This window comes from Dermacentor silvarum, chromosome 9, assembly GCF_013339745.2.
Source record: "Dermacentor silvarum isolate Dsil-2018 chromosome 9, BIME_Dsil_1.4, whole genome shotgun sequence".
Classification (NCBI taxonomy): Eukaryota; Metazoa; Arthropoda; class Arachnida; order Ixodida; family Ixodidae; genus Dermacentor; species Dermacentor silvarum.
The window spans coordinates 80,985,020-81,011,098 of record NC_051162.1 but is presented as its reverse complement, the minus strand read 5'-3'; positions in this window follow the sequence as shown (position 1 = coordinate 81,011,098).

Sequence of the window (26,079 nt, the reverse complement as noted above, 5' to 3'; positions counted from 1 at the left end):
AGATCGACAATTGAGCGCCGTTCATCATCGGGAACCCTAGCCATAATACGATCTGGCGACAGAATGAACGGCTGCGAAAGATGTTTGGTTGTTTTATATACGGCGTTGCATGCACAACAACTTTGAAGGGAACGAATAGACACGCCCCCATAGATATACAAGTTCTTTTGTCTTGTTCTGTTCAAGCACAGATGTTTAAAGAAATCTTAAAATGCAGGATCCATGGGCTTAGAAAACAAAAATGCGGCTAGCAGACGACGAACAAGTGCATTCATGACGTCATGCGCGCGGTGGAACAATTATTTCGCGGAAGGCGTGATGCGCATGCGCAATGTTTCCAGTGATGACCGTAACGGGGCGCTGACAGTGCCGTCGGCCACGCGCTCGCGTGTTCACCCTAACAGTGCTCACCGCTGTACGCTCGCAGTACCCAAACTTTCTTGGATACAATTTTGCCGTTCACACTGAACGAAGACACATCCGTTGCACAGATATTGTGTCGTGCCGAAGAAGATCGTCGGCTTGCTCGCCTAAGAACCATCTCCTCGCAAGTTTCAACCAAGGCACGCTATGACGCCCGGCATATACCTGTCACTTTCGCTTCGGGCGATAACGCTTTACTGGCTAGTATCGAAGTTTATCGATACGTACAGTGGTCCATTCGTGATACTCAACCGATTAAGTGACGTCAACTACGTCATAGCAAAACCGACCTCCAATAATCGCCGGTCGCGGAAGACACAAGTGGTTCATGTGGCCAGCCTGAAGCCCTACCATCATAGGCGTCCCGAATCGAGCGCTACCAACCACGTAGTTCCTTAACTCGCTCGGCGAGCTTCGTCTGCGCCGGAGGAAGATGTAACGCTGCGCGGCGGAGCCAAAGAAGAGGAGATGCAAGAAGTGCACGTGGTGTAGAGCAATGCCTGACTGCCTGCGGTCTCATCTCTACGCCCCTCGATAATCTTGTAAATAAATCCATCTCACCCGCAACACTATCGATGAAGTTAGAATGACCTTGCAAAACATTTCTCGGGGAAAAGCCGCAGAAGAAGATGGTCGAATAAGTACAGTCGATTTCGTCATATATGGAGTGAAAATATTATTCGTGAAAAGCTTACGGCTCTTCATGCACTGTCCCTCACGATTTCAAGTGTACCAGGGAGCTGCAAGAATAAAAAAACATTGCATGAGTGTATAAGAAGGAAGATGGTAAATTATTGAAGAATTATAGGCCCATTGGCATTGTATCATTGTACTAGTGTTGTATCAGTATTGTAACAAATATTCACCACTATAATTTTAGATAGAATGAGGGCAATACTTTACTTGAATCAACAAAGATAACAAGCTGGCTTCAGCAAGGGATATTCAGCGATGGATCACGTGCATATCAACTACGTATTCGAGAAATCTGCGGAGTACAATAATCTCTGCATAGTTCTCATTGGTTATGAAAATGCATTTCAGTCCATTGAGATGGCACACGTGAATAACTTGGGAAATAACTAAGAAGATTCTACAGCTAATTGGTTTCTCCACAGGAAATGTAGAAAACATATCATGGAAATGGGTCAGGCATGGAGACACAATCTCTTCAATGCTTTTCACCGCATGCTTAGAAGTAGTATTCAAGCTATTAGATTGGGAAGACTTGCATTTATGCCTTAAGAATAAATTACTTTCATTCTCTTCTTTACTTAATTGTTTTAATGCCACTCGGTGATCTTTTTTGGTCTCGGGACGGGTTCCGGCCGGTTTCGAGCCGGGCTCGGGCCGGGCTCGGGCCTCAGGTAAAGGGGTGGCGGGCCGGGCCTGGCGGGTAACGTAGATTACTTCCGGGCCCGGGCTGGGCCCGGCTGTCGCCGTAAAACTTTTGGTCGGGCTCGGGCGGGCAGCCCAACGTAAAAAAAAAAAAAATCGGCCCGCGCAGTGCTTTACTTCGTAATAACTCTGTGTGTAAGATGTATGACAGAACATGGGTAAAATTATTTACCTTAACTTCTGGCGATACAGCCACAAGCTCCACCTTATTACGCACGCCTTATTGGTGGACCCATGAATGATTTTGGTCAACTTGGTTTGTAAATTGTCCACCCAATGTTCGCTACAAGAGCGTTTTGAAATCGATGCCCATCGTAGCAGAGCCATCAATGCTGGAAAAGAACCCGCGAGATTGAGCTCAGCAATGCAAAGATGATGATGATTTATTGGCATCCCCTTTGAAACAGGGTGGTTATAGTCAGATAGCCTGCTTGAGCCTACTCAGTTATGCTATACATGCTTTTCATTTAAGCATTTTTGTATAACCCTGTTTATTATTTTTTTCCCTTCCTCAAAATTTATCTATCTACCTTGTACCGCTACCTACGCATGTAAGAGGTCGGGTCGAATTAATTTTTTCCCTGCTTTCTTTTTTTTCCCACAAATTTTCTAAAAGTATTTTGCTGATCTCGACTGCTGACTGGTTGATGCTTCCATGCACATCAAATCAAAGCGCTTCTGGCAATGTACGGTACCTACGGGTCTGACTGGGTGAATCCCGTCGCATTACATTAAGATGGGCAGAGTGCAAAGATGATGATTTTAGCTGCTGCACACACATGCTCATCCACTTGCGAATATTTGCTCCGGTATGTTTTTGCCCTTATGCAACTTGCTCGAGCCTCAAGTAACAAGGTCCTTCCCGTAGAGATTTTTTTCTGATTTCTTTCTCCCCCTTCATGTAAATCTTCACGGTCTCCTTCATTTTCATTCTTTGCATCCAATTCACTGCTTCCATTTCTCTAAGTTTCCTTCTGGTGACTTCTGGTTGTGAATATGCACTATCAATTACCCTGGATTTGTTAGCCAACATCCTTGACCTCTTCCTCCATTCTGCGTCCACGCTTTTCAGGTACACTTACTTGTGCACTTTCGCCGCACATTTGTTTTGATCGATGTTCCCGACTATTTCTTCAAAACTAATTTTGCTCTCCGCTTCGCCGACTTTGTGGTGTTGACATGGGCTCCCATAGCAAGCCGCCCTACCAATCTTTGGTTAACTTCCAGCCCTGACAAGATATGCAATTTGAAGCACATAATGACATTTCCGAGCGTTAGCGCTGGCACCACTACTTCTTTGCATATTCCCCGCACCACCTCATATTTATTATGCCATAGGTTGTGTGCTACCGCGCCGGGTAACTGTACATATTTATTTATGGAATAAATGTAACCTGCGTGTACTGAAATTGCTTGTGCGCAGTTCTACCAACAAAAGCCAGTTTAAAATATTTCATTTATCCAAAGGAATTTTTTATAACGCCAACATTTCCACTTCCAGTTGCCAATCGCGCCCTCGAACTGAAGCCTTAATGATTAAGGTTGAAGAGCGAATCGCTACAAGTACCTGCAGAAATTATGTGAGTAAAATTCTTAGTACAATTACCATGCCTTTGTGGTTACAGTTCAGCTGAAACTTGAAATGCTTTACAACAGAAGAATATTTTATTTTTTGAGCCCCAGCAATTCTTCAGAAAATATCATCAGTAGTGGGTAATTGGTTTCGTTGAACACCCTTCCATGCTAAAATAGCAGGACATAATGGCCAATGCTGTGGTGAAGCTAAACGTGTGTGGATAAATAACCGCCTTTTTCAACTTCCTCCACCAAGTGCTCAAAAGCTTTGCCTACTGGCAGCGTTTCAAGCAGACCAGTCCAATGCCGGAAACGTTTTATTCTGTGTGAATAAATTACAGCCAGTTTAAATTTCTGCTGAAACCGCTTCAAATAAACTGCTTCACTGGAAAGGGGGTTCAGAATCAATTAGGTGGCATAGGCCTGCTGTCGTTTTCATTTTTTGCGTAGAAAGAACAGCCCACGAAATAGAAAAAAATAGTACCGCTTGACTACATGCTTACTCGGAGCGATGATAGATACGACAGCTCTATCAAATGACCATGGTTGGAAGTTAAACCTTAGAGATCGTAATAAGCCAAAAAAAAGTGTGAATATTGCGCTATATATTTTATTTGTGGATTCAGTTTAGGAAATGTCTAAAAAGCACACCCACTCTTGTAAATTTACAAAAGAAATAGGTAGTTTATTAGAAAAAATAGGTAATGCCTTCACTGTATCTTTTGGGTAAATCAGTGTTGCGTCAATGAATTGAAGTACACCACATGGGCTCCTTCATCGACTTCGAGGTTCATTTGAGGATATCAGGTAACGGAAACTGATTGGTGCTGGTGAAATATTACTCCTCGTGGTTTCAAGTTTTTTCCATAGGCATGCACATCTTACGTCTTCCAAACTGTCCCCTTCATTATCATGAGAGCGAAGATAGAGATTACAACACTCAGCAAAGCCTTTCAAGGCCAGTTCTACATCGCTACCATTTGAGGACGATTATCAACTATTATTCGCCATTATTAAGTCTGCTGAGTATTTGCTCAAACAGCTTTCTGCCGTCGTAGGCCCGACACAGTCAATGTATGTGTTTCCGGCCATTCGATCGACTTGTAGTCTCAGTGGTAATTGTATGTCTTCGGTTAGTAAACGGTTTGATTGTGTGGATCAAGGAAGGTCTATTATTGCCCGAAGGACCACTCTGGTAACTTTTTGTAGCTGTGAATCAGCAGAGGTGTAACATTCACCAGAAGCAAAGAATAAAGTGCTTTTTACAGCACTCTTGCTTGATACACTCGTAGAGCTCTTGACTGATCAGAGCTATTGCCTCGAGCTGTCAGTGCTGTCACATATTTTAGGAGAGACGGGGATGATGTGCGTACTGCTTTAACACCAGGTCGTCAGCTGTTGCGGGCATTTATGATTATACCAAGGTATCTGCGTTGTTTTACCCATGATGTAGGGAAATCGTTCAGTCGAAAACGTTTCGGAAGCTGTCGTGCTGTATGTTGATAATGATGGTCAATAGCTTCCTAATTTGATGGAAATATCTAAAGGCCGATTTCAACAAGATATTCCGCCATCTTATCTAGTGCAATGCTGCAGGTAGTTGCGGGGCAGCGCGTGAACGGCTACTAATCCATAAAGCAATATCGTCCACGTAGATTGCGACACCTCTCGGATAATTGTCCCTCCCAAATAAACAGTGAGGTAGGCCTGGAAGCCCACAGTTAGAGAAAAGTGGCGATATTACGCTGCCCTGAGGAACTCTACAATTTAGAGAGATAGGCTGGCTTGTCACATTACCTACGTGTACGTTTAATACTCTGTGTGATACGTAGCCCGAGACGTAATCAAGTGCGCGACTTTCAACACTAGCCTACTTGAGGTCTGCCGTAAGCCTTTGAAGAATAATGTGTTTCATGACCTTCCCCAGACATGACGTGAGGGAGATAGGGCCGGAGATTGTCTAAGTGCAGGGATTTGCATGGTTTATGAATTAGTACATTTTTGGCATACTTCAAGGACGACGCCAAAGAGCCCGATCCCCATTACGCATTGATGTAATGCAGGAGGGTCGCGAGTGAGGCGTCATTTGTCCGCGTTCCGTAGAAGCTGATCAGCAATACGGTCGTCCGCGGGGGTCGAGTTGGGGCTTAATGTACGAACTGCGAACCACTGCCTGTACTTCTGCAAGGGTAACGGGGGCATCCATCTCAACATTTTCCTGGCTTGTGTAGGGCGGTTGCTGCTGAGGTGTTTGGTCGCCAATGTAGTTGGGGGAAATGGCCCGTAATAACTGATAATCGAAGCGCGGGGCCAGATAAGGTTTCTGAATATTCCGCCGTTGCGTAGTTTTGCTGGTGCGATCGTCGAGGAGATGCCAGAGGATAGTCCAGGTATTTGGGAGGTTACGTTGCCGTTGCGTATTGTTGCTGATTGGTGAGCTGGAGTGCATAGTGCTCTATATCCCGGTTGAGTAGCGCACCATGACATAAGTTCTGCCATATTTTTTTTTACCTAAAGGATGCCTAGTCCGAGTCATGGGGCGAAAGCGAGAACCTTCTCATTCGTCATTCTGAATATTCTGTCTTTCTGTCTATTCCTAATGGCCATTTAGCCTCGCGATAATAGACTGGATGTGTGCTCATAGACTGGATGTGTGCAACAGGGACCAAATAACTCCAGTAATCGACAAATTTCAACTATACAAAGGCAAAGAGTGACTCATCTCACTTAGTAAAAAATGCAATGGTAAACTAGGCGGTAATGCAGTTCCACTCAACGTGAAAGCTGGGAAGTGCGGAGCAGTGATTAGCCAGTGTTTCCACCATCCGTTTTGACACCTGTGCTAAGGCACAACTGGTGGGAAACCGCCACCAACATGGAGCCAAACCACCACGCACATGGAGTCAAAGCTTTTACTGATGCTAGAAGCAATTTCAATAGTTTTCTGCTAATTAATGCGCCTATGCTTGATTATTCCTCTCCTTTAAATTATTATGAATCATGTTAGTTTATTTTGAACCGGTTTTGATCAATTCTGCGCTTCTTTTGACCTGCGCTTCTTTTGGGCGCTTGTTTTTGAGCGTGATTATGCGACTGACGCCGACAGCCCGGGCCCCTTAAGTGCATCGCACATAAAACAATTACGGCGCAAATCATCTCAGGATGACTGTCGCTGGTAAAGCGAAGAGTAATCGAGCAGTGTAGCGACTTACGATATTCCTGAAGCCACATTTCTTTAATATGTGTAGTGGTAATTAGGAGGCCTTCGTTGCTTCGGCCAATAAGCCACATATACTCTGATACCGTTCCACTTTGCTATGGCACTCGCTTGCCAAAGTGGCCATTAAGCAGGGATGCATGACAGTGACTGTGGGGCGCCGACGCAATGACGATAAAACAACGAAAAATCAACTATGTCGATGGAATGAGAAAGGCCTGAAACAACGACGGCATGACGACAACGAGATTTCGTTTAAAATATGATGATGGTATAACGACGACATGAGTACAATGAGTACAACGACGTGGTTACAATGTGTAACCACGACTGCGTGACTACGACGGTATGGCGACAAATGGATAAAGAAGCGGCAGTGACGACGAGGGCACTACCAAGACGGCATGACGAGTGTGCGATGGTATGACAACGAATCCATGACGTGAAACGACGCAATAAAAACGATGGTATGACAACGGCAGCATATTCACTATTGGGTGGCGACCGTATTATTACGATAGAATGAAAAAAGTTGTCGCAGTTTCACCTGAAAGGCGAAGCGTCAATTGCGATAGCAAATTTGTAGAGAGCTATACGGAGTAATGATAGTAGCTTTATCAGCTGTATAAACTTGGACATGCAGCAGCACCGGCAACACGCAGAACTGTTGTCGACGCCGTCGACGTTTTGCCCACGTTCGCACAAAATGCGTGAAGCGTTGGTGACTGTTGCCGGAGCCTCTGATATAAATAGGTACTTGGTTCCGCAGCTAAACGTCCCCTCCCTTCCCTCCCCCCCCCCCCTCCACGGACTTTCGTGCGTGAGAAGAAGGCGCGTTTGCTCTACATATATGGTGATTGTAAAGGAGGAAAGAGACGCCTACTTCTGCAGCCCTTAAGGGAGCACGGCACAGAACGCGCGTTTGTTCTCCGCCGTGCGTTCACTGCCCGTGCTCCCCGTGAAAGCGCGCGTCCCTCGCGCCCTTTCACTCGCACATACAGCGTTCGGCGGCGCGCGGCGACGATTTAATCTCCATTGACGTCATACGGAACCTCACGGCGACGGCGACGGCAACGCCGACGGCAGAAATCTGCTTTGGAGTGTCCATATAATTGCTATCGCAATAAAAGAAGAAGTGATGTCGGTGGATCGACGAAGATGTTATGAAGACGACGGCATAAGGACAATGGGTTGACGACACTGAAGGGATTTCATTATTCAAGGCCACTGTCAAAGATATCTGTATTCACTAAAGCACCCCACCCTCATCTAAAACCCATAAGAATGCGTTTGAAGAATTGATGCACAAATAAATAACTGCCCATGATGAAACAGCGACGTTACGATGATGACATCGCGACAATGGTATGATGACGAGGAATGACGAGAGTCGCATGTCGTAGTTACAATTATAACAATGAAAGGACCATGATGGCATCCCGACGATCGCGGGAGAACGAATGTATGACGACTACTGTATGACCATGATGCAGTGACGACGATGGCATAACAATGGCACGAGGACAATGTACTGACAACCAGCATATGATTACAATGACGTGACAATGGCTCTATCATGAAACCTGAATGACGACGATGATGTGAAGACGACGACATGACGAGGGTCGCATGACCAACTGGAGGGACAATGATGGCACCACCATGACGGCATACGAGAACAGGCCGACAAAACAGGCATGATAGCGGTGATGAGATTGCAAGGGCGGCATAATCACGATTTACTGACGACTGTATGATTAAAAAACAGTGACGAAGAAAGATTGTCGTCGATGGAATGAGGAAGCCGGTATGGCGACTGCATGGCGAAAATGGGTTGACGTTACTGAAGTGATGACAATGATAAAAAAAGCGCGAGGACGAGTGTGCGACGACGATGGTGTGATGACCGCATCGCGAGAGTAAGCTGACCAAGATAGAATGACAATGACGCAACCACCACGACAGCATCACGAGGCGGAACTCATGCCTTGTAGCCCAAGCTATTAGAAAACTTAGACCCTGGTTCGGAGTGGAAGGAGTCACGACGACAGCATGACGAGACTCAGATAGTAAAGCTGAAATGACGACAATTTAATGACCACGCCAGTCTCAGTATGGTGGTGTGACAACGAATGCATGATTACTATTTGACGATAATGGTGGGATGTTGACTGCATAAAGGGTGTCGCATGAAAAAACTATAATGACGGCGATGCAACGGCCAATAAGGCATCACGACCACGAGCAGATACCTAATGGCCCCAGCTATTAGGCGACTTGGGTAACTAGCTCGGGATAGAAGGCGAGAATACGACGGGACGACGAGAGTAAGGTGCTGGTTCACTGGGTAGTTTGTGGTCGAATGGGTGGTGCATCGGGCTCCTGTGCTTACCTAACCGGGTTCGAAACCAACCATTGGACCCACTTGAGTCACTGAGTATGTGGTAATGTGTACGTACTTGCCACTCTTCAACGTACCTCTTTCACGTCGACATGGGTTACTGTAGACGCGGGGCTGGGTAGGCACCACTGTTCGAAGAAACTTTTTGACGCCGACTTTGAGCATTGCGTTGGCTCAACTCGGCCTTTAATACCTACTGGGGTCGCTGGGTATGTGCCAGTTTGTTATGCGCCGCTCTGCAATGAACTTCTTTCAGGAAAACTTGAGTAGCTAGGTATGTACCGTTGGGAACAGGCCTCTCTGCAATGACAAAAAGATGTTATCCTATGCTGAGCGAAACCTAACCTGTCTCCTAAGCGTTCAAGAAAAGCAACTCGACACTTTAAGCGGCGGCGCCACAAATGCACTGATTATGTGCCACTAGGTGTGCGGCAAGTGACTGAATAATTGTTAGCGTTCACAGGCACCAGCATGCCACGTCTTTTTTCTAACAGGTCACGCGCGGACTTTTCGGCAGTGCTACCAGATGGACAAGCGTGGCCAAAAAAAAAAAAGCCCGAGAAGGGCGCCCATTTGCCGCATTACGCATTTCTCAGCGTTCACAGGCACCGTATTGCCACGTATGCCAGAGATCACGCGCAGGCTTCGCAGTGGCTCCGCCTAATGGCACCGGGTGTTTTTAGGGAAGTGCGAAAGAGCAGTCCCGCTGATGTACACGACTAATATATCACTTTATTCGACAGTGGCAATAGGTTGTGTTGCTATATAGATTCACTGTGAAAATGATTACCGTGCATCATCGTCAGATATCTTCTGCAGATTTTTTTTCGGGAGAGCTTCCCGCAATAAAACTTCGATAAGGCCTTGATGGAATTTTCATTACATTTGGTGGAAGCAGTGGGATTCGAACCAACATCCCCTATATTGAAGGATTTAAGTGAAGTCCAAACGAACGCCAGGGAAAAACTAGGAGTTTTGTTGCTGCAATACGACGCCAGCGTCGAGCGTCCAGTGACGTAAGCGAGCATGCACATGACTCAGTCATAGTTAAGCTATTACTAATTTGAACTTGAATGCTTGGTAGGTGTCCGTAATACAGAAGGGCAGTCACCATGCCCAGACAACTCGGCTCTGTTGAGCAAGGCACATTTTACGGTGGAACTATCCCGTCGGGGTCGGCGGTTCCGGGGTTTCAGACTCAACAACAACACAAGTAGTGGTGCATATCGTCCCGACCTACTAGGAGACGAGAAAGCCGGTGTACAGCACGGACAAAATCCCTTTATGTGAACAGTCAACGAGATGTCGTTGTCGGCTCTGTTTTCCTACCCACGTGCTACTTCAGCGTAATTTGCATGGCCTGCCACATACACGCGGCGACGATATAGGATGTGGCAGTTTCCCCACCCAGCTCCGAAGGCAGTGCAGAGGAGGTGCGAAGTTGACATCAGTAGGAAAAGTATGGCTTCATACGAAGCAGGTGCACAACCTCGGGCAGATGCCGCCGGCGTTTTGAGCAGTAAGGTGTGTCGGGAGCAACTTCATAATTCACATCATTGATGCGGCGCATTACTGTGTACGGTCCGAAATATCTCCGATAGCCCCCGCTGACGAACAGGTGTACAGACTCACATCTGGTCGCCGACGTTATATGTAATGGATCTGTGCCGAAGACTGCAGTGTCTGGTATCATAGCCCAGTTGTGCTTGGATTCGGAAACGCGCAAGCTTCCTGGCTTCCCCTGCGCGTGCGTAAGCTTCTCGGCACCAATCCTGTCATCACCGCACTCGTGTGGCACCATCGTGTCCAATATTGTTGGAACTTCCCGGCCGTAAAGGTGTCTGAACGGTGTCACGCGTGTTGTCTCTTGGCGAGCCGTGTTGTACGCAAATGTAACATACGGTAAAATCTCGTCCCAGTTCTTATGGTCGGCGTCGATGGAAAATAGTTTACGAAGCAAGGGACTTGACAAAAACCTTAATATCTCCGCAGCCTCAGAACGCAGCCTAGTATTCCCATTTCCAGCCTCCACTGGTATATGCGAATAACATTGTGATGTGCGGTCTTACTGGCTACCTTTAAAGGCTGCTCGGATATTTAGCGTTTCCCGAGATCCCGTGGTCCGTAAACTTTTATCGTCGGTAGTACGTACTTATCATGTCTGCCAGAGTCTTATGCAAACGTTCTGTCAGCTCATTGGCTTGGGGATGATAAGCTGTTGTCCTTCCGTGAGTGGTAACACTCAGTTGCAAAACGGCAACGAGAAGCGTGGCCATGAACGCAGTACCTGTGTCCGTTTGACTATAGCGGGAGCGCCATGCGGGAGCGCCATGCCAGATTCGATAAAAAATCGGGCTGCTTCGGCTGCTGCTCCGCGTTGGAGAGCACCTGTTTCGGCGTATCAAGTAAGATAATCTGTGAAGACGATATCAATTAATTGCCATCAGTAGACAATGGAAATGGACCTAATGGTGCATGCCAATCTGTGCGAATGGCGCTTCCGGTATCTGAACAGGAAGCAGTGTCCAGCTGGTTTGATGGGTGGAACATTGCGGGGCGGGCAGTCCAGGCCTCTCTGGATATAACCATGATCGCTGCAGGTTCGGCCAGTCGTAATTTCGCCTAATTCTTGACAATGTGCGCATGCAGCCCACGTGACCAAAGTCCTGCGTGCCCGTTGCGACAGGCATGCAGGGCTTTGTCGCGAAGAGATACATGAAAAACGAGTACGTAGCTGCTGCCACTAGGTGCAATGTTCTTTTTAACAGCGGAGCTGTTTAAGCCGGCCGTTAGTCCGTCCGTCGCGGACAAAAAAATGTATGCCAATCCTAGCGGTTGTGCAGAAAGCGTACTATCGCCATGGCACATACCCCCGTGAAATAGCCAAGCTGACCCTGGCTAAGTATAGGTAAGCGTGGTTGGGAATACTTCAGCTTAGTCAGTCATCGATAGCCAATCGACAGCCGATTAATAGCTAACGGATAATCGATCAATAATCAATAAAATCCGGAAATGCTGGTGATGTCTTGGTAGTGCTTACCCTAGCCCAAATACGTAGCCAATAGCTTGTGATAGCCAATAAATAGCTTATCGATAATGAATCAATAATCAATACATTCCGGAAAATGCTGGGCATGACTTGGTAGTGCTTAGCCTAGCCCAAATACGTGGCCAATACCTTGCGATAGCCAATCAATAGCTAATCGATCAATAATCAATAAATTCGGGGAAATGCAGGGGATGACTTGGTAGTGCTTAGCCTAGCCGAAATACGTGGCCAACACCTTGCGATAGTCAATATCCAATCAATAGCTAATCGACCAATAATCAATAAATTCCGGAAAATGCTGGGGATGACTTCGTAGTGCTTAGCCTAGCCAAAGAGCCAGGACTAGCTAGGTGCCTATTAGCTCCGATGTCTCTTTGGCATTGCGCCTCCAGTGCTAGCTACGCAAATTTTTTTACAGCGAAGCTATTAAGGGCTAAGTTCCCTAGAATCGTGTCCGCGTGTAGAGAAAACTATCATCATCAGCAATGGTTTTGGCTCCATGTGCGCGGAGATTTGGCTCCACGTGCGTATCGGTTTCCCGCCAGTTGTGCCTTAGCACAGGTGTCAAAACGGATGATGATTGACCCATTTTTATACCTCTCGCCACCCCCGATGGTCCCACGCTAGTCCCACCAATCGTTGTTCCACCTTTGTCTAGTGACGTAGAGATTGCGCTAGCGCTGTTATCAGCATTTGCCCTTTGGACTCGCTATGGGACGGACGCTCGTTTAACCACATCTTCCAGGATCCTGACGTCAGGATCCTGATGATGGCGTGCAGTGTGCCGTGGCTATGGACGATTTGGCTCATACGCTCGTCTATGACGATGGGGTGGACTTGGTGCAGCAAACGCACTACATGGACATCGCTCCGGGCAAAAACAAAACGCCGACCCACCATTGTCACAGCTTCGCTGGCTTACATCTTTACAGTAGGGGAAGGGCTCTGAAATTTCATGGAGAACGTCGTGGCTCAAGCCACGGTACGCTGCTTATAACCTCGGCTAGTAACCTCCGGCACGCTGCTTCTTCTTCCCCGTTTATAATCAGTAAGGGGCACCAGTTCGCCGCCTTCGAGTTGCTGGCGCCAGAAGGCGACAGTATCTACTATGACTTGACAAGCCGTGTCGTTATCGTCATGTACTGCAGTCTGAACAGGAATCCGAGAAAGGCAGTCGGCTTCGGCGGGTTACTTCGTCGAGTTGTACACAACAGTAAAGTCAAACTCGTGGAGCTGAAGACTCCAGCACGCACGTCGACCAGCTGGATATCTTAATTTAATCATCCAGCAAATCGAATGGTGATCACTGACAACGGTAAAACAGCGACCGTACAAATATGGGTGAAATTTCCAGCATCCAAGTATCAAGCGGGCCCTCTCATTGTGGCTTTTACCAAGATTCTTCGCGTCATGAAATAATGCCTCACATTCGCAAGAGTTCACTTGATCCGCCAAATATGTTCGTACCTTCTTTTTAATATTGAAGGAGTGCTATCTAAGTTGGTCATTTACACATCTTTCTGTTTGACCGATATAGCTTTTGGCAAAGAACGAAGGAATGTCATAGACAACTCCGCATGCGTAGTTTAGATAGGGCGAAAGGTGGCTCTTTCGGCAACTCCACCTTGTTTCGCCTGCTGTGGTTATGCGAGGGAAAGACAGTCGAGTTGGACGGTGACAGAGAAACTTACTCCAACGTCGTGCCTATTCGCGACCTGCCTGAGGTTATGCGAAACTTTGTGAATGTGAGGAAGTAGCTAAAGCGAACGTTTTTCCCCTTCAAATCTTTATTCATCACCTTTTTTCCTTGCTTAAACTTCTGCAGCAGACGCTCAGTAACTGCAGAGATGACTATTGGGGGAAACCTACCACCAGCAGTTTTGTCACCTGCGCTGGCAAGCTCTCTTGTATCGTGTGGTGGCACGATTTCTTAAGCGAAGGCCCGAGGCAAGGAGATATTATGGGTCTGTCCATTATCTTAGAGTGAGAAACGTCACAAGGTAGAACCCCTTTCCTAGCCCGACGTCTGTAAGACCAGCACACGTGTTCCCTAGAAAAAGTAAAATATTATCTAGAAACTGCAGGGAGCTCTGCACAGGAAGTTCATATGTGAAGGTCAATCCATTCACATGCCGGATTCCCAACTGGGAACGATGGCGCCAAATGGGCTAAAAAGGTCTAAAATCGCTCTAACTTTGTGCCTGTCTCGTTTGTGCCCTAAAATAAATTGTCAAGTATGCACCAGCAAGGCCCACAGAAAGTTATTCTCCCAATTGCGTCGTTCATCGGCTTCGGTAGTAATACGGTGATTGGTGAGCGGCTTCTGAGTAACTCTTGAGGCATATGCGAAGCAGATGTAAAACTGATTCATGAGCTCTAGAAGGCTGTTGCCTTCGACAGGCGATATAGTTAGATTAAGATCAATCATAGGTGCAGGCATAGGCGCGCCGAATGCCACTTTCTGCACTGAGAGGTAGTTTTGTGTTGTAGAAAATTCGTAGAAGTAACGGCAATGTCTTTCAAAATGTGTCGACATTCCCTGCTAAACTTCGTCAACAGGACTTCAGCATGACCATCGAGAACATTAATTACGGCCCTGGCCAAAGATACGCCACAACTCAGTACCAGTGCGCTGATGTTTTCGGTGACTCTAGTCCCCCTGTGTAAGTTTTCGCAGATTAGAGGCACGTGGGTACAGCTTCCTGGAGGAGGCGTGACGTCATCGTTGACGATACGTAAGTGCGGTCACTGGTGTTCCGCACAGTTTACATAGTCTGAGCTCACAAAAAATGTAACGATGTGGTCACGGACATTAATCACTAGAGTATACTCTCTCAAGAAATCCATCCCCTATATGATCCTTACAGCACTAAAAGAGAATGACGAGGGTGGCGACGAAGGCTGTACCAGCGATTACTAATCTGACCATGACATTTCCAGTTGGTGTTGTCAAATGAGCCCCGACAGATCTGATGTTGGTCACAGTCCACAGCATGTTTACTTTTATGATTCTGTCGGGTAGCTTTAGACTCATTATCGCAAAATGCGAAGCAGTACCAACGAGAGCGGCCACTTGGCGGCCGTCAATGCAAACAAGGTCAACGCTGACGGCGTCAGTTACATGGTCGACGGTGCCAGCAGCAGCAAAGGGGCGGGAGGTGGGCGGGAGGTGGGCGACGAACAGCTACCGCGTAGCTGAGTCGTCGCAGCGGCGCCTGGGAGTCGGGCGAAGAAAAGGCCTGCCGGACTTTATCCTGGACGACACCACCAGCATCAGCGCTGGTGCTACGGGAGCAAGCCCGAGCTGTCGGATCTCCTTTCGCACAATCTATTGCATGGCGCAGACATGTGCCGCAATTCTCAAGTTAAAGGGGATCATTCATCAGTGAGTTTGTGCAGTGATATTTGCGGTACCACTGTTGCAGTGCCCATTCGATACTGGTAGCCTCGTTGTCGAATTCGGCCACTGTCGTCGGTGGATTTCTTTGGAGTGCGGCAAACAGTTGCTCATTCACTCCCGGCAAGAGATAGAGTAGATTCTTTGGCCATCATAAGGTATGTTAACACGAAAGTGTTTTATTGCGGGGTCCACCAAGACTTCACTGACGTATTTCCGTCACGGAAATACGTCATAGAACATAATACAAAGAAAGAAACCAGAAGAAAAAGTTCCACAAACATGCAAAATTTGGGAATCGAACCCACGACCTCTCGGTCCGCGACGATAGATCGCCGAGCGTTTAACCCATTGCGCCACAAACGCATTCGCAGAGAGCTACACAGACGCGCCTTATATATCTAACACTCCTCCGTGTACCCGCGCTCTTGCTCGGGGCGGTGCCGCCGCCTATGAGCAGAAAAGAGAAGTACTGCATTATGACACTAAAGCCCGGGATACATGGAGCGAACTTTCTCGACGAACTTCACGCGTCAAGTAACGACGCGGCGACACGACGCAGGATGTTTGCTGTGTTGCAATACATGCGGCGAACGCCGCCGCGCGTTGGCCGCCGTGTTGGCGGCGGTCCCGGCCGCCCGCTTCGAACTGAATTTGGCGTTGTCCTTGTAGAATTCACTTAGTTGGAAGCAAATGACTGCGTAAACGGCTTTCGCTTAGTCTCAGGCCGCTTCGACGACAGAGTATTATGGATAACCTTGAGTAGTTTTCGAGATCGCTTCTCGTTTCGAACGCGTCTAAGCCTAGCGAAAGAAATATCCGATGCCAACGCCATCTATCGGGGAAGTCGGGAGATAGGCATGACGACAGCATGTGGCCTCTGAGATCAGAAGATTTCTGTTGAAGGTTGTTGTAGAGAGCTTGCACTGCTTGTCTGTTTCCTCGCAGATCAGCGGATATGGGATGTACAAATACAACGCGATTCCTGAGAGATCATACTAGGAACTACTCAATCGGTGCAGAGACATGCAGACACGGCAACACCAACGCGATTGCAGACGACGCGAAAAGGCGCGCGCGCGCGAAACACCAGCATGCATTGCGACCGGAACTAGTGCCTCCTGATTGGCTGTCGTCCACCGCTGCGCGCTAGACGCTTCCGGCGGCGGCGTTCGCCCGACGAAAATGTTTGGACAGGCAGATCGGCTGCGGACGGCAAATTTCTTGACGCCGGCCGTCGGACGTTCGCCGCCCGACGAAGTTCTTCGCTCGGACGCCGGTTATTCGCTCCATGTATTCCGGCCTTAACGCGCACCGACAGTGAACGCTTCGGTGGTCTCAGTACTACGACGCCTCGATGCCAGCATTCGAAGGGACGCTGGCATCAAGAAGCACTACCAACGCCACCTAGGTGGCGTTCACCGTACTCAGCACAGCGGAGCGTGGCCTCCGCAATTAGCTCTGAAAATGTTTCTGAAGTTGATCGCGGAGGCTGCAATTACGACGCGCTGTACGCGCTGATTTGACTCGGTGACGATTCAGTTACGTGCTTTGTCTTGCGCGTTGTATTAGTGTGTCAGTTACGTGCTTCGTCTTTCGCGTTGTGCTAGCGTGTGCAGCGTAGTGCAGCTTCCATATGCACGACGGTTGCTCATGGTCATCGACGTTGGTAGTCGTGATGGAGGAGACGTGCCACCAGGCGTCAGCGTGGGTGCATCAACGCCTAAGGGCGCTTTAGCCACAAAACACCAATAGACATTATATATCAATGTGCAATAAACATTACACTACTTCTGTGAAGACACGTTTCACTTTCGTGTTCTATACCGATTCCTATATAAGAGGGATCAACCACATTTTTTTGCGAAATAGGCGGGTCGTATCATGAGCAAACATGGCAATATTCTCATTCGGTTTCTTAATATGGGATTCGAGAAGGCGCTGCACATTGTCTCTTCTGTCGCTACTAGTGAATGTGTTTAGCAGCTGGGTGCGCAAGGCATCCCATATAGTCAAACTCCTCTCCCGGTTCACAAATCATGTCAGCGTGCTATCTTGAAGGGCAAAATAAACATTACTGAGCTCGCGCTGGGAGCCCCATGCAGTCATTATAACTGGCGACACGCTCGAACTGGTCAACCCAATCTTGGACATCTTCAAAAGCGTCACCATGGAAACTTTCTGGAATCTTAGAATTCGAAAGCGTCACCTACGATGGAGTTGCAGTGGCCATGGCCGAAGTAGGTAGCCGGGTTCCTGCAGGGCCCTGCAGGAGGTTGAACTCAGTCGTCAGGCCTAGCAGACGGAGTCTGTATCGGGGAAATGGGTTTCGACGAACGAAGGTGATTCCGCGTTCGACGTGTCTCCCCGAAGCGGTGCCAAGCATGAGGCAATCCTACCCCGCACCTCCACCAGAGTCACGAGCGAGAAGCAGACGAGAAAGCCGCTGTACAGCACGGAGAAAAGCACTTTATATAAACAGTCAACGTGACGTTTTTGTCGTCTCAGTTTTCCTACCCGCGCCACTTCAGCGTCGTTTAGATGGCCTGGCACATACACGTAGCGACGATATAGAATGTGGCAATCTCATACTGGCACGTACTTTCTCTCTTGAACTATCTCAGAAGCCTTTTCTTTGGCACCATCATATCCATCAGGCAACGGGTTTATGGTGGCTTCGCACAAATTGCAACACGTCTCACATCTGTACCTTCATGCGCTCACAGTGAACGCGTTCATTAGAATTACAAGTAGCGATTGGGTTTCCTGTGCCACTATTCCCGACCATCCGGTGACCGCCTGCCTGTCATCCCATCGGCTATGTGGCCTAATTTGCTCGCCATGTACCCTGACCTCCCGTCCTCTGGGCCTTCACAAGATAATGAGCAAAATTTTAGAGATATTTCAGTCGTTCAAGCTCCTTGAGAGTGTGGCCCGTTACATTTTGTCTCCTTCCACATACCAACGACGGAACATTCTTCCTCGACCACCACGACGTCCTATGCAGCCCAGTTCACCACTGGATGAATCGTTCGATGTTGTCGGCATCAATGCCCTCGGCCGCTTTCTCACAGTAACCGTCAGTAACCGGCATGTGATCGTTTGAACCGATACACAAGGAAAGTGAGTGGAGGTCAAAGCGGTTTGAGGCAATTCTGCGATGCATGTCATTAACATTTTGAACAAGAACCTCGTTCCTCGCAACGGAACACCGTACGGGATAATAACAGACCAAGGTAAAACATTAACGTCCAGAGTATTCAGAGGTGACATTCAAAATAGTTGAATAACGCACGCCACTACTTGTTTATGCCATCCACATCTAAATGGCCTTTTGCAGCACACCAACCGCACCTAATCTAACATATTACCTTGTTGGGTGACTACAACCCACACTGTTTTTGACATCTACCTCGCAGCGTCTGTTTTAAAGCGAAGCTTTCTATGTCTCACTGATTCGTACGTGAGCGCCTAAAACGCACTACAGGAAAGCCAACTGACACAATGGAACTTGTGTGCGCATCTGCGCACAGAGTAGAACAACGGCGCACGACTTACACATCGTAGAACTGTACAGTTCACAATCGCAGTTGTACCGATAAGTGAAGTGACGCAACACAGTAGCGACAACAATACTGAACGGTTTACTGCTCTACACTTGAGCTTTAAGTATGTGAAAAGCACGTGAGTAGCGACACCCGCTGCAGCCGAGCATATAGCTTCTTGCTGGTAGCTGTGTGCTTTATCGACGACGCTGCAATAAGAACAATGGGAACTGCAACGCCACGCTACCCAGACGAACTGTGTATATCTGCATTGCATTACGTGCGTCCCTCAATGCCTTCCCGGCCGTCACCATGGGTAGGCCGCGGATGCAGCGCACGGCAGAAGAAGCTGCCGTACGGGAACGTAAGCGCGAGCGCGATCGTGCCCGTAAGGCCGATCCCGTGTATTGACAACGGCAGCGCCTCTGACCATCTACCACAGCGATCACAAGGCAATACTGTGCAAGTGTAGAGTCGCCCATGAAACTGTGAGTATGTGCGTGTAATCAAGGGTTACATTATCTAAAATAAAGGCTACGCAACACAACAAAATGTGTAATCATTCAACTTCAACGTTAAAAAATACAATCCTAAACAAGCAATCAAACCACATATCGCATCGGGTCACTCAGCGTTTCTTGGGTTCGTTGCGTAGTCATTGGCTCTGGACTTTAAAATTCATTAGGTTTGCATGGGAGAAAGCTTCACGTTTAAACAGCATTCTTTAAGAAAAGATTGAAGGCTGAACGTGATTTATTGTGCTGAACAGGTCTCACCAAGACAGCATGAAAACCACCTTTCCAGTTGTTCCAAGGTCGAAAAGCAGTTCTTTCAGGCGAGATCCTGCTTGGAAAATCTCGGACGCTACGCCGCCGTCTTCACGCAATACGTTTTCCTAGTAACTCAAAGAAAACGTGCCTAAACGACATAAGTCATTGCCCAAAAGCCATGGCAATGGCGGGCGAATGCTGCTAACCAAGCCGCCGAGCAAAATCGAGACATCGAACACAAGCGACAACGACACACTGCGGGATTACCGTCCGTGACGTCGTTCTCTCCGTCACAGCCGAACATGCGTGTAACCTTATAATTGAGAAATACTTTAATGAACCCTCACAATTAACGCTGTGATAAACACCGGGCCGCACGTTTCTCCTTCACTAGTTAACCATCTTCAGGGAATGGAAGGGCCGACTAACTATATATTTATACCTATATATATTCTTCTGGAGAGTAGGGAGACGCAGTGCAGCGGAGGTGCTTGCGTCTGCGTATTTTCACAGCTTCTTACTGGTAGTAAAACAAAATTTAAGGGCTACCTACTTTTTACAGTGGAGTTGTTAAAGTCGAGCTTGGTCCGTGCGCAGCGATGTTAGCAGTATAGCTAAAAATAAATAAATAAAAATATCTTGGCGAGGCGGTATTCGAACCCGGGGTACCCAAGATCCAAAGGCGAGCGTCGTAACCACTAGGCCATACACCACCGCTTGCAGAACATGCATTTATGGGAGCCATATGATTGCGTTGTACTGATGATTGTAACAAAACTTGCTTTGGGTGATAGAAAGCGAAAATCAAAGCGAGAGAGAAAGAAAGAAAGAGAGAAAAGACGGGGTGCAGTACATGCATCATACACGACGCATTTCAGCGATAACAATACGATATTACGCTACATTGTTTAGAACCTAATGACATTATTGTTGATAGCAACCCTGTGCTCGCGTTTGAGTAAATTTTTTTTCCACATTCTCCAGTTCGTCCTCTTAATAACTTTTGCACAGTTGTCCTTCCTGAACGGAAAATAGTTATCAACTGCTCAGCTGAAGTTTCTGAATATGCGTTTGATATATAATCCACCTTGTAAAATACAGTTTTTCATATTAATTGTTTAAGGCGCATGTTCCAATTGCGAAATAAAGTTAAGAAGCAAATCAATCTGGACTGTTCAGCAGAAATACAAAGCTTTACGCATATCCATGAATAATTCAATACAATATGCCCTGGCAATCAAGTCAAGCAGTTTCTGAGTACTATCTTTTAACACTTGCTGCCGATGTTAAAAGAAAGCCCACTGCACTTTTGTGGGGGATTTCGGGACTTAATCTAGCGGAAGTAGTTCAGAACTTATAATTTCCTTAAAGTATTCGTGACTTCATAAATGTGGTGTTTCCGCTATAAAAATAAATAACTATGTGGTCTAATGCAAAGAACGTGCGTGTTTTTCGTTTTTTTTTTTGCAGCACTGCAGTGAAGGCAGCTCGTGTCCTATCCATTGCCGAGGCTGTAGTGGCACAATCTTTTTTATTAAAAGGGATTCTTATTGTTACTAAAGATTATTGACACTGTCGTGCTTGTACCAAAATAAAGTTCATTGAAACAGTTTCATTGTGGCTGTTCCTAGTAGTTTGGTACCATATGTTCGGAAAACCGTAGCTTGGAAGACAACATTTAAAAATGGTAAATTTACATCTAATTTTTTTTTGCAGAAATCCGCGCATTGCTATGAGTTCACGTGCATCAACGGCAGCCACGTCTCGGTACAGTCGTTGGCTTCCTGTCGCTGCATAACTTGCCAAGCCTGCAGCGCACTTTGCAAGCATACCACTTGCGGCTGCTTACTTATATTTTTAGGCGATCTGCTGTGGGCATACTAGAAAATGGGTTTCCTGGATTGCGGCTCCTAATTTACAAAACATTGTAAACTTAAGATGGACTGAAATGGAAAAATCTGCAGAAATCTTCAACGGGAAATCTACGCTTTACTTTTAGTGGATGACAGCGTTCGTTAAACCGTGCCGTGTCTCTAACCAAAAGACGAAATAAGCAACCCCTTATCACAGTAATAGGAACTCGAAGTAATCAGTAGTTGTCATAATCCACCGGCGAAGCCCGTGCGAACACGTGAAGAAGTTGACGAAGATGGTCGGCGAAACGGAAAGTAGACACGTGATCCGAGAAGCACACGAAGCGCAAGAAAAAAAATGTGGTTGATCCCTCTTATATAGGAATCGGTATAGAACACGAAAGTGAAACGTGTCTTCACAGAAGTAGTGTAATGTTTATTGCACATTGATATATAATGTCTATTGGTGTTTTGTGGCTAAAGCGCCCTTAGGCGTTGATGCACCCACGCTGACGCCTGGTGGCACGTCTCCTCCATCACGACTACCAACGTCGATGACCATGAGCAACCGTCGTGCATATGGAAGCTGCACTACGCTGCACACGCTAGCACAACGCGAAAGACGAAGCACGTAACTGACACACTAATACAACGCGCAAGACAAAGCACGTAACTGAATCGTCACCGAGTCAAATCAGCGCGTACAGCGCGTCGTAATTGCAGCCTCCGCGATCAACTTCAGAAACATTTTCAGAGCTAATTGCGGAGGCCACGCTCCGCTGTGCTGAGTACGGTGAACGCCACCTAGGTGGCGTTGGTAGTGCTTCTTGATGCCAGCGTCCCTTCGAATGCTGGCATCGAGGCGTCGTAGTACTGAGACCACCGAAGCGTTCACTGTCGGTGCGCGTTAAGGCCGGAATACATGGAGCGAATAACCGGCGTCCGAGCGAAGAACTTCGTCGGGCGGCGAACGTCCGACGGCCGGCGTCAAGAAATTTGCCGTCCGCAGCCGATCTGCCTGTCCAAACATTTTCGTCGGGCGAACGCCGCCGCCGGAAGCGTCTAGCGCGCAGCGGTGGACGACAGCCAATCAGGAGGCACTAGTTCCGGTCGCAATGCATGCTGGTGTTTCGCGCGCGCGCGCCTTTTCGCGTCGTCTGCAATCGCGTTGGTGTTGCCGTGTCTGCATGTCTCTGCACCGATTGAGTAGTTCCTAGTATGATCTCTCAGGAATCGCGTTGTATTTGTACATCCCATATCCGCTGATCTGCGAGGAAACAGACAAGCAGTGCAAGCTCTCTACAACAACCTTCAACAGAAATCTTCTGATCTCAGAGGCCACATGCTGTCGTCATGCCTATCTCCCGACTTCCCCGATAGATGGCGTTGGCATCGGATATTTCTTTCGCTAGGCTTAGACGCGTTCGAAACGAGAAGCGATCTCGAAAACTACTCAAGGTTATCCATAATACTCTGTCGTCGAAGCGGCCTGAGACTAAGCGAAAGCCGTTTACGCAGTCATTTGCTTCCAACTAAGTGAATTCTACAAGGACAACGCCAAATTCAGTTCGAAGCGGGCGGCCGGGACCGCCGCCAACACGGCGGCCAACGCGCGGCGGCGTTCGCCGCATGTATTGCAACACAGCAAACATCCTGCGTCGTGTCGCCGCGTCGTTACTTGACGCGTGAAGTTCGTCGAGAAAGTTCGCTCCATGTATCCCGGGCTTTAGTGTCATAATGCAGTACTTCTCTTTTCTGCTCATAGGCGGCGGCACCGCGCCGAGCAAGAGCGCGGGTACACGGAGGAGTGTTAGATATATAAGGCGCGTCTGTGTAGCTCTCTGCGAATGCGTTTGTGGCGCAATGAGGAAGAAGAAGACGCCGTTTCGAACGGCTGTGTTTTCTGATGCTCTCCGCCGAAAAGGATCAATCGGCCTTAGGCCGAGGTACTACTCAGGCGTCAGCCAGTAGTAATAGTTACCGGACCGTTCTTCCCCGTCTACCTACGGGTAAGCTTGTTGCGAATTCCGTCTTTCTTCATGCCGATCTTGCTGGACGTCCATACCGTGCCCAGGATTTCAGAGATACTCTACGTAACGCCATTGACCTTAAAGAGATCAGCTCTATCGGACAGTTTCAGATGTCGCATGTTTGGATGGTGACATGCAAAACCAGTGTGGCAAAAACAACACTTGTGAACCATGGGGAGCTCCTAGTTAAAAACCGACGCTGCATGGTGATAGACCCCGAGCCAAAAGCCGTGAAAATGAAGCTCCTATGGCTTCCTGAGCATTTAGAAGATGGCTATATAAGGGAAGCGCTTCAGTTATATGGAAAAGTTACGTCAATCAAGCTTGAAAATTGGAGAGTCGCAGACATGGAAGACATGCGGACTTTGAACCGAGACGTCATGCTGTCATTGAATGATGGCGTCTCTGTCAGCGAGGTGCCACATCTTTTGACAGTATGTGGCATACAATGTCTTGTTTTAATCCCCGGAAGGCCACCACTGTGTCTTCGCTGTAATAAAGTGGGACACATACGCCGTCAATGTCGTACGCCTCGTTGTGACAGTTGTCGCCGATTTGGGCACTCAGCTGATGAATGCGCTTTGACGTATGCTGATAAGCTCCGGCATGGCACGCGTCCCCCTGATGAGGTTGTCCAAGAACATCTCATGGACGCGACGGAAGTCCTCGACGCAACAGGAGGTTTGTCAACAGAAGGAGTAACCGGATCAACGACATCCCATGTGGCTGAAGGCACATCAGCGTTGCCTAAGCAGGAAGTAAGCGGAGTTACATCAACCGCGCTTCAAAATCATGCACCAGTGCAACAGGACGTGTCTGAAGCTGTGCAGACAGTGTCCTCCCACCGACCTCAGCAAGATGTAGTGGATGCCTCAATCGTGTCGTCGCACGCACCACAAGAAAGTTGTGGTGTGCGTTCCTCTGCCGTGTCATCGCTTGCTCCGCAAGAAAGTGGTGATGTGAGTGCCTCTGCCGTGCCTGTGCTTGATCTGCAGGGCGCTGGGCCACAGCCTAGCGAGCATCCTACTGCAGGTGTGCCTGGTTCTGGTGCAGTGGCAAAGCGTCGTGCGATGTGCGAGACAAAGTCAGGGGATACGACGGAAGGCAGCGATTCTTCCTTGAAAGGACCTCGTCGTAAAGCATCTAAGAAGTTGGGAGGATCTCGACGATCAAGGTCCAGAAGCCCAGGTGTCACCTCTCGAGAGGCGTCACCGAACTCGATGCAACATACCTAAAACAATTGTCAGTAACCATGGCGCTGTCACAGCAGCTGAGCTTTGCAACTTTGAATGTACGAGGGCTGAGATCTAGACAGAAACAGGTACAGCTGCGCCGATTACTATCTCATGGCCGCTTTGACTTTGTCGCCATTCAGGAGACAAAGTTGGAGAGCGATGAGATGACCGGCAATGCTCTGCAGCCTTTCCTCACAGATTACTTTGTTTGCGTATCACACTCTGTTGGCCTTTCCGCGGGTTGTTTTTTGTTTCTAAAGAGAAGTCTTCCTTTTTCTGATCTCATTTATAACGTCGACAGCCAAGGCCGCTTCATAAGTTGCGATTTTCAGTTGCATGGTGTGCTGTGGCGTTTACTTAATGTTTATGCTTTCAGTGATGAAGCTAATCGAGTTAAGTTTTTTGAAACTATGGGTAACGTGCTAGATTGCGATCGTTCTGTCGTTCTCATGGGAGACTTCAATTGTGTATGCAATCCATCTGACCGTGCTCAGTCAGTGAGCAGGCGCGATAGGAGTGCTGAAGTGCTAACATGCATCACTGATAACGCTGGCCTCATTGATACCTGGTCTTATGCTAGGAGTTCATACTCCTACACACATTTCCAAGGCTGTTCCCATGCTCGTCTGGATCGCATATATGTCTCTTCAGCACTCCTAAATTGCCGGATTTCCTGTGAAGTGCAGCCTATTTCATTCTCTGATCACTGCATGGTGATCGCCCGGTTTGGTGATAATGGTCGCACTAATTTCAAACCAAAGTGGAAACTATGGAAGCTTAATGTAAGCCTAATTAGCGATAAAGAATTCATATCTCGAGTACGTTCATTGCTATCATCTTGCTTTTCTAAGAATTTACACTCATTTGCAGCCTGGGAAATGTTCAAACTGGAAATTCGAGACATAGCAATCGAAATTAGCTCGATAAGGTCGTATGTCAAAAAGTGCGAAGAAAAAATGTTGCGGCAAAGCCTTTATAACCTTCATGAGCTGGAATCAGAAACACCTGGCACATATATAAATGAAATCACTCTTGTTAAAAGCCACCTTCAAAAATACGATGCTGAACGCTATAGAGGTGCTCGCATTCGCGCTCGTACAACCCGTGCCTTGCACTCGGAAGAACCAACGCGCCAGGCGTTACTTGATGAGCGTCGGCATGCAAATTCAAAACATATCTCAGATAT